General features: G+C 31.4%; 1 protein-coding gene across 2 annotated transcripts in view; it reads left to right on the forward strand.

Annotated features, from left to right (window-relative positions):
- LOC117174442 (5-hydroxytryptamine receptor-like) overlaps window positions 1–12,015 on the forward strand; it is a 554,399-nt gene that overhangs the window by 98,377 nt on the left and 444,007 nt on the right. For both annotated transcript variants that reach the window (XM_033363567.1, XM_033363568.1), the window contains exon 2: window positions 2,877–3,023. The gene's annotated coding sequence lies outside the window, so the exon portion shown is untranslated. The remainder of the gene's footprint in view (window positions 1–2,876; window positions 3,024–12,015) is intronic.

A 12,015-nucleotide genomic window follows, 5' to 3' on the forward strand; every position in this document is an offset into this window, starting at 1 on the left:
GCGGTCCTCACTCATTACGTTTCGGTCCCCCCGAAATCAGTCCAAGGCTATTTGAAGGAAACCCCCACACTGGCCTGAAAGCAAAAATTTGGTGTACAGAAGTTTGATCCTTTTAAATAACAAAATTTTAAATTATATTTTCAAATTTCAAATTAAAATATTCAAAAATGTATAAACCCAAATTCAACTTTTACAGATTTACACTCAAATTTTTCATCAATGCAAAATCAACAAGACTTTAAAGAATTTATTTAAATCATCTTCAGGGCTATTATTTTAGATTGAAAAAAATTTATTTTACACGTTTTTAAAATGATTCCGTTAATAAAGAGGAACAACCGTATGATTTCAGTTTGGAGACAAAGTCTTTTTCTCATTTGCAGCTGCTCTGAAAGCATGACAGATTTGGAAAGATAAATCTCAATAATATATGTGCCTCTTCTTGATTTTTAGAGCAAGAAATAAATTATATGCTTTCAACAGTTGAAATTATAGTGCGAGTTATGGTATAATAAAAACAAGAGGATGACATGCGAATGACGCATATTCGGCCCGGCATAAAAATCTCGTTTGTGACGAAGGGTAAAGTGGTAAAGCGGTAAAGTGGAGATTGGAACGCTACCTAATGAAATCGGAGAAGGAAACTGAAGCATAGCAATTTTTTGCGACTGGATTGGTGCGTAAAGTTGCCCTTCTCACCCTCATTTCCATCTCTGTGACACACAATGACAAAAACGTTTTCCATTTCACCAATCCAAAAAAGAGCTATGACCAACGAGATATGAATACTAAACAAAAATAAAATACCATTAGAATTATTTTTTATAAGTAGCCTCAACACCTCTGTACCTTCCATTTTAGATATATGTTTCTATACATGATATATTCATATTATAAAAAATCGCGCCCCCATCACCTTTTTCTTTTCAACCTTGTCGTAGATACGGGATACCGCTGTTTTCCCTCCTCCTACACTCGGATAATACTTTCTTCCATTAACCCTACTGGTATCACATTTTATCTTACGCCACCCAGATATAATCTTTTTCTATCCAATCTCGATACAACACCTTTTATCCTCCACTAAACCGTTTGTCCTTTCTGCCCTTCTCTAGATACGCCTTTTTACCCTCTCTCTAGTTAAAATGGGGGTACAGGACACGTACCTGTAAAGAAAAAAGACTTCCGGTTGCTTAGGTCCCCATATCTTTATGTTGGTAAAAAAATTTTTCCCATATGGAGAAGTTTGTAAAGATTGGTGGCAAGCGTGCGCTGAAGTGGATGTTTGGTGGGGCACATTAATATTCCAAAATTTCAGGTGTGGAGTGCTCCCTAACTTTACACATGCTCGACCTTGCACGTTCCTTGTAAAAATCGATTTTCATTTAAATTGGCCATTATATTTAAATCCCTCTAGCATTTCGAATTTAAAATTAATAAATACATCATTGAAACTTATATATAATAAAATTCTGTCTAGTTAAAATTTTATTTTTATGATAATCACTTAAGTTAAGTTTTTTCTTTATTTTTCCAGAATAATAAAACTAAAAAGAACGACATTAGTTATTTCTGATATAATTGCTCCAAATAGGCGACTTCATACAAGTGTGAAATTCTCAGCATGATCTTCTAGCACTTGCTGAAATCTTTACAATCGCAGATTTATCCACCGGTGTGCAAAAAAACTATATTTTAAATTGAGCATGCGCCAGTATTATTCTTGCACCGTTAATAGTGATAAGGTAGTTTATGGACATAACTTAGAGGCATGCAAAGTCTAAATTTCCAGTTGAGTGGTGCAAAAATGAATTTTTGTCTTTTGTTGATGTTTCATAAAAATTATTAAAACAAGGTTTTACTCCCGAACATTTAAAAATAGAGAAGAATAAAATACTGGAAATAGCAGAGGTGCATTTTGCAACCTAAAATTATGAGTTCTGAGGATAAGGGTTATAAAATACAACCTGGAATTATGTACTTGCCTCTAACTTTGAAGATTGCAGTCTTGCTTTCTCCTATAGAATTTTCAAAAAGTCCTTTATAAGGGATATTAATTCTCTTAACGCTATTATTACCACATGAATAAGGCTTGAATAAGGTTAAATTTTACCCAAATCATAAAATTGTTAACCAAACTGTTTTTCGAAGAAAATTTTAAATTAAAAAAAATATTTGATCCATCCACACCGAATTTAAGTGAATCTAAGTATCCTTTCCAATTTTCCTTGGCTCACTGAATTTTTTTCTACACTCACCAAAATTCGGCGAAAATAGGCGCAATCAATAATTTAACTACTCGTTAGTCCACCTGAGTGGCTTTCTTACTAGATACCTTTAATGTGTTAAATACTTGCCTATTTGCTGCCTCTGAAGTAAATATATATTTACAAATTGGACACATGAATTATGCATTAGCCTTTTGGAGCAGTAAACTCTCTTCTGGCTATAAAAACTTTTTGCAAATCAATATTTTTACCACGCTATTTATATTTCTCATCAATATTTTATATACCGGTATAATACTTTATGACTGTACTTTATATTTACATATATTATTGCCACATTCAGATTTATAAAAATTTTCAAATTCCTTCAAATAAACATAAATCCGAAATATTTTCTAACAAATTTTATCTTCACACAGCCTGGTTTCTAAAATTTCACCTTTATTAGTAGATTCAATTTTATTGTGATTTTTCATCTTCTCAGAATTCTCGAGATTCCAGCGACTAAGAAGATTTCCCAAGATAGACATTTATTCATAGAATAATTCCACAGTAAAAATTCTAGGACTACTTTATATATATATATATACTTAGAAATTTTAATTTTTTAGAAGAAAAGTTCTTATTTTGTGTTTTACTCTGTTTCAGTTCACTGTTGAAAATTTTATTAATCACAACAATCTACAGAATGAATCAACTGAATTTTGGCTCATTCGTAAAAAAAGGGAATAATACCACACTTTCCCATAAAATTTTCACTTAGATGTGAGGATGACTAACGTAGGATTAATCAAGGTGAGTTGAAGAAAATCAAATTACCAATTAAATATACGTTGTTTGATAAAGGAAATTGAATTAAAATTTCAAAATTTAATCAATCATTTGCTGAATGTCTACCTGATTTAAAATGGATCCTATATCTGAGAAAATGGAATAATAATTATACTAGTCTCGTAGTTATTTTAAACTGAATTTGAGTATACTCTAATAATATCCAGCTTATATACTCAAGAAATAATTCAAGTTAAAACTTTTATATTTTTATGGTGTTAAATTAAATAAATAAAAGTTTAAAACTGCAACAGTTTTAGCATTTTTCATACCCTTAAATAAAATGCGCGTGAGGAGATATAGTTTTAAATAAATAATTGTGAATAATTACGTACTGTCTACTTTAATTAAATGTTCGGCAAGACAATCTTATTTTCAGCTCATCCAGGGCCAGTTTTACGGAAAATTCCGTAATACTTTATAGGATCTGCCGTATAAATTAAAATGCATGGTATGTCAGATTAAGATCGGAAATTCTAATAGTGTTAAGTGCCGTGTTCGAATTTTTCAGGTCGACGAATGTCCATGAAAATGCATAACATTCAATTTTTATATTCTTTTTTACCTAATCGATTATATTATGAAAGTGAAACCATGAATTTTAATGTCCCACAAAGTTATTAGCTCTCCAAGTGTAGAGAAATTTAAGGCCCTGGAGCATGACAGCTTTAACTGTATTAAGTCCATTTTCGCTACATTGTATATTATAATAACAAAATTGTCATGAAAAATTGTTTGTTGCTGAGTGAAAATTAATATACATATGATGCTGAATTTCTGGTTTTTTTCTTCAAGAAATGATGTGACTTAAAAGACGGCTAAGTCTAGAAACTAATTTCATGATAAAAAACTATTTTTCGAAAAATTACACAAAACGCTATTACGATTTCCGCCCTTCAGATGGACTTACTATATTCCGAATCGGATTTGGTAGCCACCGAAGCGCTTGCTTAGAGAGAAAGCGTCAAACTTTGCTAGCAAAACTTGAAAATCCATCAAGCCAGGAAAGCCTCAAACCGAGCTTTATCTGTTCAGTTTCCCCATTCATTTTGGATATACATAGACACGAATTGATCACAAACGTTGCAATAAACTTCCTCTCCTAAATTGGAACGCGTTTAAACCTGTAATGGACTCATAAAATTAATCAATTTCAGACTCAAATAAATGGTTGGCTTTCTCCCTTTATGTCTTTTATAATTAGGATCGAAAGCTATTTGATTTGAGGCCGAGTATTAAAATTCCAATAAAATTGATTAGATTTAAATTTTCTAATCCCCTAAATTTAGTAGTTAACGAACTTTTCCGGCATTCTTTTGTTTAAACGTTACAGTTAAATAAGCATAACAGTACTTTAATATTCTTACTACAGAATTAAAGAAATGAATTTAAAAATACATTTAAGCTCTCATAATCTATGACACTATGACACTATGACACTAGATGTTTATAAATTAGTACAGGAACGTTATGAAAGCGTCTATCATCTCATTACCAATAAGCTTCAGTCTATCTTTTCGCTACGGATAAGAATAAGGCTAACTTCATTTAGCTAAGTTTTCAGGAGGAATAAATAACCTATTATGTTTCTGAACATTTCCTAAGAATTAAAAACTTCAGTATTTTGTGTTACAGTTTGTAATGAAATTTAGGCTCGTATAACTTTCAAAACAAAAGATTTTTCCAGATTTTTACTTCTTTTAATACGTCAATGTGTTTACAGAATTTCATACAAAACGAAGTTATCCTAATTCTTATCCGTAGCGAACAGAGAGACTAAACCTTATTTGTAATGAGATGAGAGACGCTTTCTTAAGGGAGCGAAACAATATTAATGTGAAAAAATGTAGTCCTTAAAATTAAAAACATTTTAAATCTTGGAAATCCTTTTTAAATTTCTAAAATCTTATTATATTCCTTTCTATATCTCTTGAAATTTAACCCTGTGAGATTGATTTGAAGTAGCGTACATTTTATTTATCCTTAAACTCATTCATACGAGGTGTGCTCAAAAAAAGGTGACTTTATGGTTTTCTCAAAAACTATTCATTTATTCATCAATATTTATGTTGTCCCCTTCAAAGTAATCCCCTTCAGATATAATACACTTGTGCCAACGCTTTTTCCAATCATCGAAGCACTTCTGATAATCATTTCGTGGTATAGCCTTGAGTTCTTTCAGCGATGCAGTTTTTATCTCCTCAATCGTTGAAAATTGATGTCTTTTCATGGATCTCTTCAGTTTTGAGAAAAGAAAAAAGTTACTGAGGGCCAAATCCGGTGAATATGGAGGCTGAGGCATGACTGTGGTGTTGTTTTTGGGCAAAAAATCTTTTCACAAGCAACGATGAATGAGCAGGTGCATTATCGTGATGCAAAAGCCATGAATTGTTTTTCCAAATTTCCAGGCGTATTTGCGTATCGCCTCTCACAAACGGCGCATACCTTGAAGGTAATACTCCTTATTGGCCGTAAGACCTTGTGGTAAGAATTCCTGATGCACTACGCCACGGTAATCAAAGAAGACAGTGAGCAAAACCTTCACATTTGACCGAACTTGACGTGCTTTTTTCGATCTTGGAGACTCAGGATGCTTCCACTGAGACGATTAGGCCTTAGTTTCGACGTCATAACCATATACCCACGATTAATCCCCAGTTGTAACCCTTTTGAGAAAATCAGGATCATTATTGACTTCATTCAACATCTCCTGAACAAATTTCGCTGACACACGTCTCATGCCCAAAACGTCCGAATAGATAGCATGGCATGAGCCAACCGAGATGCCAACATCTTCAGCAACTTCTCTGATGGTCATTCGGCGATTTTTCAACACCATTTCTTCCACTGCCTCAATGTTTTCATCTGTTGTTGACGTGCTGGGACGTCCAGGGCGAGGTTCGTCTTCGAAACCCTCTCGGCCTTCTTGGAACAGCTTGTACCACTTATACACTTTTTTCTTACTCAGAGTAGACTCACCGTATGCAACTGTCAACATTTCAAGAGTTTTAGAGCATTGAATTCCATTTTTTACATAAAATTTAATGCAAACTCTTTGCTCCATTTTTTTCGAAAGAAGAAAATCGTTGAGCACACCAAACCCTTCTAACCTTTTACGCCTCTGCCAGAAAAACAACACGAGCTATATAGTCAAAACTGTGAACATATGATCGTGACGAGTGTGCCAACACAACAAAACAAAAAAATTAAAACTTGAATTTACGTAGCCCGCGAAAATTGAAAAGTCACCTTACTTTTTGAACACACCTCGTATATTTCTAATTTCTTCCAAATATTTTTAATCTCTTGAAAATTCCTTGTAATCCTTTTAAATACCGTAAAATATTTAAAATCTTCTAAAATAACTTAAAATTTTTTGAGCGCATAAAAATTCCTAGAAATCTATTTAAAATATTTTAAAATATTTTAAAATTTTGTGCTTGATTCTGAACCAATCTAGGTAGATCATTGCAGGTTTAAAATAGGAAAAGAAACAAACCAAAGCTTTATATATTATTAAGATTGCTATTATTTAAAAAATTCTTGAGAATACCCGAGTCGAAATATAGGCCCCAATTTGACGCTTTAAGTGGAAGTATTGTCCCTACTTTGCAACTATTATTCTACTAGCTCCTACGTAGCCACCCCTAAAGATATTTTCATTCTATTTTGCTTCTGTATAAGCTTTTCAGCCCCTACATTGAAGGTCTTGCCACTATATTCTTGAGTTTTACTTATGTCTCCTTTAAAGAACCATATTCTCCGTAGAATTTTTAAATTTTCTCTTAACGTTCTTAAATTTTAACGCAGAAAATACGTGGCTTCGTTGCCTCGACGCCTGCGCCCTCGTGACAGATAATTTGTTGTTTTCTCTAAAATTCCATCATGACAGTTCGTGAAAACATGAGTTAAATTGGTTTTAAATAATAAATATTAAAGTGATAACATCGAAATGGGTTCAAGAGGAAAGAAGTTTGCCCTAATCTGGTGGCTGCAAGTAAAAGAAAAGACGCAACCAGCGCTAAGATTTTAAAGATAGTTATAAAGAACCCAGATCCACCCCACTCCGCCCCCCTCCATGGTATCAAATACACGAGAAAAAACGTCAAAAGAAGAAGATAAGAAAGATACAAATCTGTTGTATTGAGCTTTTTCTGTACCACAAAAAATAACTCGAAATTAGTTACCACAGATTCTGAAGAAATAGATTTTCCTTTCACGCAATTTTCTTTTGAATTGAAGAATCACGAAATTTAATGATTTCAGTTTAAAAATTTAGAAAATAGGGCAATGTTAAAAACTTAAAAATTGAATATTTTAAGATTAGATCATTGGAAATTATTCATACTTAAAAGCGTTCCAAATTAAATAATTAAAAATTGCAAACTTTTGAATTTGAACAACTATAAATTCAAAGCGATAAAGATTTGACAATTTTATATTGAAAAATAAATTGAATCACTCAAAGTTGAAGCTTCTGAAATTCTAGAATTAAAAATTGCTATTACAAAACAAAATTATAATTTGACCTTCAAGCTAATAAGGCGAATTGTTATAAAATCAAAGAATGAATTTAATTATACTAAACAAACTTTCAAATTAAATAATAATTTTAAATAGGAAATATTAAAAATTAAAAAAGAATCTACTCCAAAACCTTGAAACTTAAAGAATTCGAATTTCATTTTAAACTGACAAAATTTATATTCACCAAAAATTCTGTTATTAAAACTTTTTTTTTTAATCAAAGCCTATAAAATTTCAATTATTTTTGTTCAATTAAAATCACAAGGAAACTAATAATTTTTAAATTGCTAATTAAACTTTCGCAAATTTAACCAGTTTTCTTTAAACTTTAGAAACATGAAAAAATGGATAATTTCCTCTTAAAAGCAACATATTTCCCTCTCGAGAAATTCTGCAATTTCAAGTGTAGGTCCCTGCTGATTTCACATGGATTCGGTCAGCGATGATTGTTATTTCTACGTTATTCTCCAAAAACCTAACACTAATTACAGTTGACTTTTAAACACTCTTAATAAGATCACAGCTGGTTATAAATATATACCAAAGATTTGGATGTAACATTTACTTAAAATAATAAATTATTTCTTCAAAATGTCATATTTTCAAACTAATTTATTTCTATATGCCGAGAGGCCGATCACTTCAATATTCCCGAAGCATTCACTAAATATGCCCGTACACGTATTCTTTCAATATTCTTCGTATTCTGGATATTCTTTCTAATCTCTGATATTTTTGATATTTCAAAATATTCCGAAATATTCACAAATATTCTGATATATTCCTCAATTCCCCATTGCGCTCTACACGTTTTTAAAGATTCCAGATTATTTAAAATAATTCTAAAAATGTCAAGATATTCCAAAAAAGTTCATGTATTATTGTGTAATTACAAAATATGTTCAAGTGTTTAAAAGGATTTTAATGAATTTCAAAATACTTTAACGGGATTTAACAATTCTTTTGAATTAAAAAAGATTAAAGTTTATAAATGAATTTCAAAAGATTTCAAGTAATTTCGAAGAATTTAAAAAGGTTTGAGAAGAATCTCAAAAAGTACAAGAATTTTACAGAGATTGTAAAGACTTTAAAATCATTTTAATGAGTTGAAGATATTTTTAGTCATTTTGAAGGATTTTCTGGCATTTAAATCGATTTAATATAGTTAAAAAATTTTTATGATTTTTCAAAAATTCAAAAGAGTTTAAGGATCTTCACGTAACTTAAAAATATTTTAATATATTTAAAGAGATTTTAAGAAGCTTTAAGGGATTTAACGGGAGTTATTTGATTTAAAATTTGTGTAAGTTTATAAGCGAATTCCAAAGTTTTCGAATTGTTTAAAAGGTTTATTTAAGGTCATTCTAAAATATGAATAATATTCTTGAATTCTTTAAAGTCCATTAAATTTTTGAGATCTTCGGAAGTTTGTGGAAATCCTTTAAAATCTATCAAATTTCTGAAAATATATATGGAATTTTTTTAAATCTTTTAAAATATTTTGAAATATTTCTGGATTAAGTTCAAATCTCGTTTAAGCACATAAAATATACAATAATAAATTGTAACATTTCTAAAATGTAAAATCTTAGTACATATATTATGATGAACGTAGTAATATTTTTTAAAGAATGGGTCACAAAAATTGCAGATATCCGTTGCACAGATGTAGGTTCCATTTCAAATTTTTTTTGCATACATTAAGCTAGGCTAGTCGAGAGGCTTTAGGCGTTAGAATGCGAAACTTATAGGGTTCGAACCCTGGCGCGAATAAAAACTTTCATAGCGTGCGATTTTAAATAGTGTAGTGATTGTGTAATAGTGAATAATTCTGTCCTTAAACATGTGAACAAATATTAGAGTATAATAGTATTAATATAATAATACAGAATATTAATTTTTTTGTGGCAAAAAATCGATTATGATTTTATAGAACTTTTCTCTATAGTTTCGGGACTAGTACAACGCAATGTAAATCAAAAACGATTTTAACTTTAATTAAACTACCTAGCGTATCCTCTACTATAGGATTAGTTCCATAAATTTTAATGGATATTTTGTTCCTTGTGCAAAATAACTTGAAAGATTACGCAGATTTCAGTATTCCTTCTTCTTGCTCCATTTTGTTAATTTTTCGTCAAATAATTTTATTCTGTACAGAAAGGTAAAGTGTGGAGCGATAAATCAGAAACAAAAACTAAGCCTCTATTTTGACGCCCCAAATGGAAGATTCGGCAATTTGTGCCCATAAGAGCGCTAAAGTAGGGGCAAAAATCGTATGGCAATATCCTCTACTTTACAACCTTAGCCCCTACAAATATTAGCGTGAAGAGTCCCAAAGTAGGGACTATATTTTGACTCGGGTAACAATTTAAATAAGAAATCTGCCAATTGCACAGAGCTTTCGAAATTAAGAATTAAAACGTCGACCAATGTAATTTGGTGATTGTCCATTCTCTTTTTTAAAGCTCCTTTGGCTTTAACGAAAACATTTTCATCACGTAACCCATACTATAAACTTGATTTTTTCCTCAATCGAAATGTATATCATACACTGGAACTTAGAATTTAGGCGTCCGGGTATATGTCTTTCTGAGAATTGATGCCGTGATGAGAAACACAACGCGCATAGGTTACTTTTTTCGATTGATAAAAACAAATTTGCTTGGATCGGTGTCGCATTTATTGTTTTTATCCTCTTTATCAACTTTGTTCTTCGGTCGAATTATAGCATTTTAAATGAAAATCCAGAAATTTTCAATATTTATTACCCACTTAGTAGCGAATGCTCGCATCAGAATCCGGCAAAAATTATGCTCACAAACCATCATATCTTACTTTTTTTTTTCATCGAACACGATTCTGTGATCAGATTGAAGATTTAACGGCTGCAGGTCTCAATTATCGTGCTTTAAGTAAGAAAAATTCAAAAATTCAAAGGAAAATTTCGAAAAAACTTGTTTTAAATTAATGCATTTAGGAAGAAAGGTTCATAAATGACATCTGAAGCTTCTCTATTCTAAGTAATTTTGTCCGCTGAACACGATTTTAAAGTTAGTTTTGAGCTATGTCTCGTAAAGTTTGCTCATTTTAAACTTTTGCGTGAAAGTAGCGCAAAATAGCGAGATTTTTTTACTGAAAGCAGGATAAGCGAGACCTACACCCGTTAAATCTTTAATCTGCACACAGAATCGTGCTCAGGGGGAAACAATATGTAAGATATGATGGTTTGTGAACATAATTTTTGCCGGATTCTGATGCGAGCATTCCCTACCATGTGAGTAATAAATATTGAAAATTTCTCGATTTTCTATAAAAATGCTATAATACGATCGTAGGTCAAAGTTAATACAGAGGACAATAACAATAAATGCGGTAGTCTCATGTAATTTTAATTGCTTCAAATTCAATCCCCAATGGTTCAGAACGTTGTAGGTGGCGATACCGATCCAAGCAAATTGTTTTGCATCAATAAAAAAAAGTAACCTATGTGCGACGGGTGTGCAACAGAGAGGATGTTCACATTTCAGGTTCACGTCATGCGTTACCATCCATGGTATGGATTTACGCGACCAATGCGAGCAACTTAAGAGAAAGGTCATAATTCCAAGATCCAGTGTACTTATTTCTGTACCCTGATTAGGAACTATTAATTCAGATATTGCAAAATAATGTGCAAATATTAATTTTTATAACTACATTAAAAGCTCGCTCTCAGTCACCCCGTTCTCAGCCTTCCTAGAATTGCTGGATTAAGCAGTTTCTCAAGGGAGCAGGACGAGAGCGGTTGCGGCATTATATATATATATATATACGGATGGCCCTTACTGTTTATGTTTCTATCCCCCCAAATCCAGTCCAAGGCTATTTTAAGGCAACCCCCGACACTTTAGTGACAGAGAGAGTTTGGTGTACTTTCATATTTGTTCCTTATTTTTCATTAATTTTTATTCGCAACATTTTGATGCATCGTGTATCCTTTTTCCATGAATTAAAGCTTAAAGTGGTTTTAAGCAAATTAGTAGATTTAATTAAGGTAAAAAATGTTGTTGAACAAAATGTTATTGTAGCTTGTGTCATTTATCCATGATGTCATTTTTATTTTTAATGTATTTTTACAATAAACATTTATGACAAATTTGCAGATCGTTTTTGGTTGAAAAACATTCGTCTTTTAATTTTTTTGTACCTTATCGTACCGTTTTTCCACGAAGGTCATAACTAAATAAGCATGGTTGGTCTGCCCTGACATGTATTTGGTTCATATTTGGATGGTAAGGTTCAAACAATATAAGACTAAATTATGTAAAGTGCCAACTGGAAATGAAAAATCTTTACCAAAAGTATAAGAAAATTTTCAGAAATTTAATCTTAAAAAAATTACTGAATCAATTTGAATGGTTAAAATATATATTTTAGAATATATCAC

The sequence above is a fragment of the Belonocnema kinseyi genome, chromosome 6 (assembly GCF_010883055.1).
Source record: "Belonocnema kinseyi isolate 2016_QV_RU_SX_M_011 chromosome 6, B_treatae_v1, whole genome shotgun sequence".
Classification (NCBI taxonomy): domain Eukaryota; kingdom Metazoa; phylum Arthropoda; class Insecta; order Hymenoptera; family Cynipidae; genus Belonocnema; species Belonocnema kinseyi.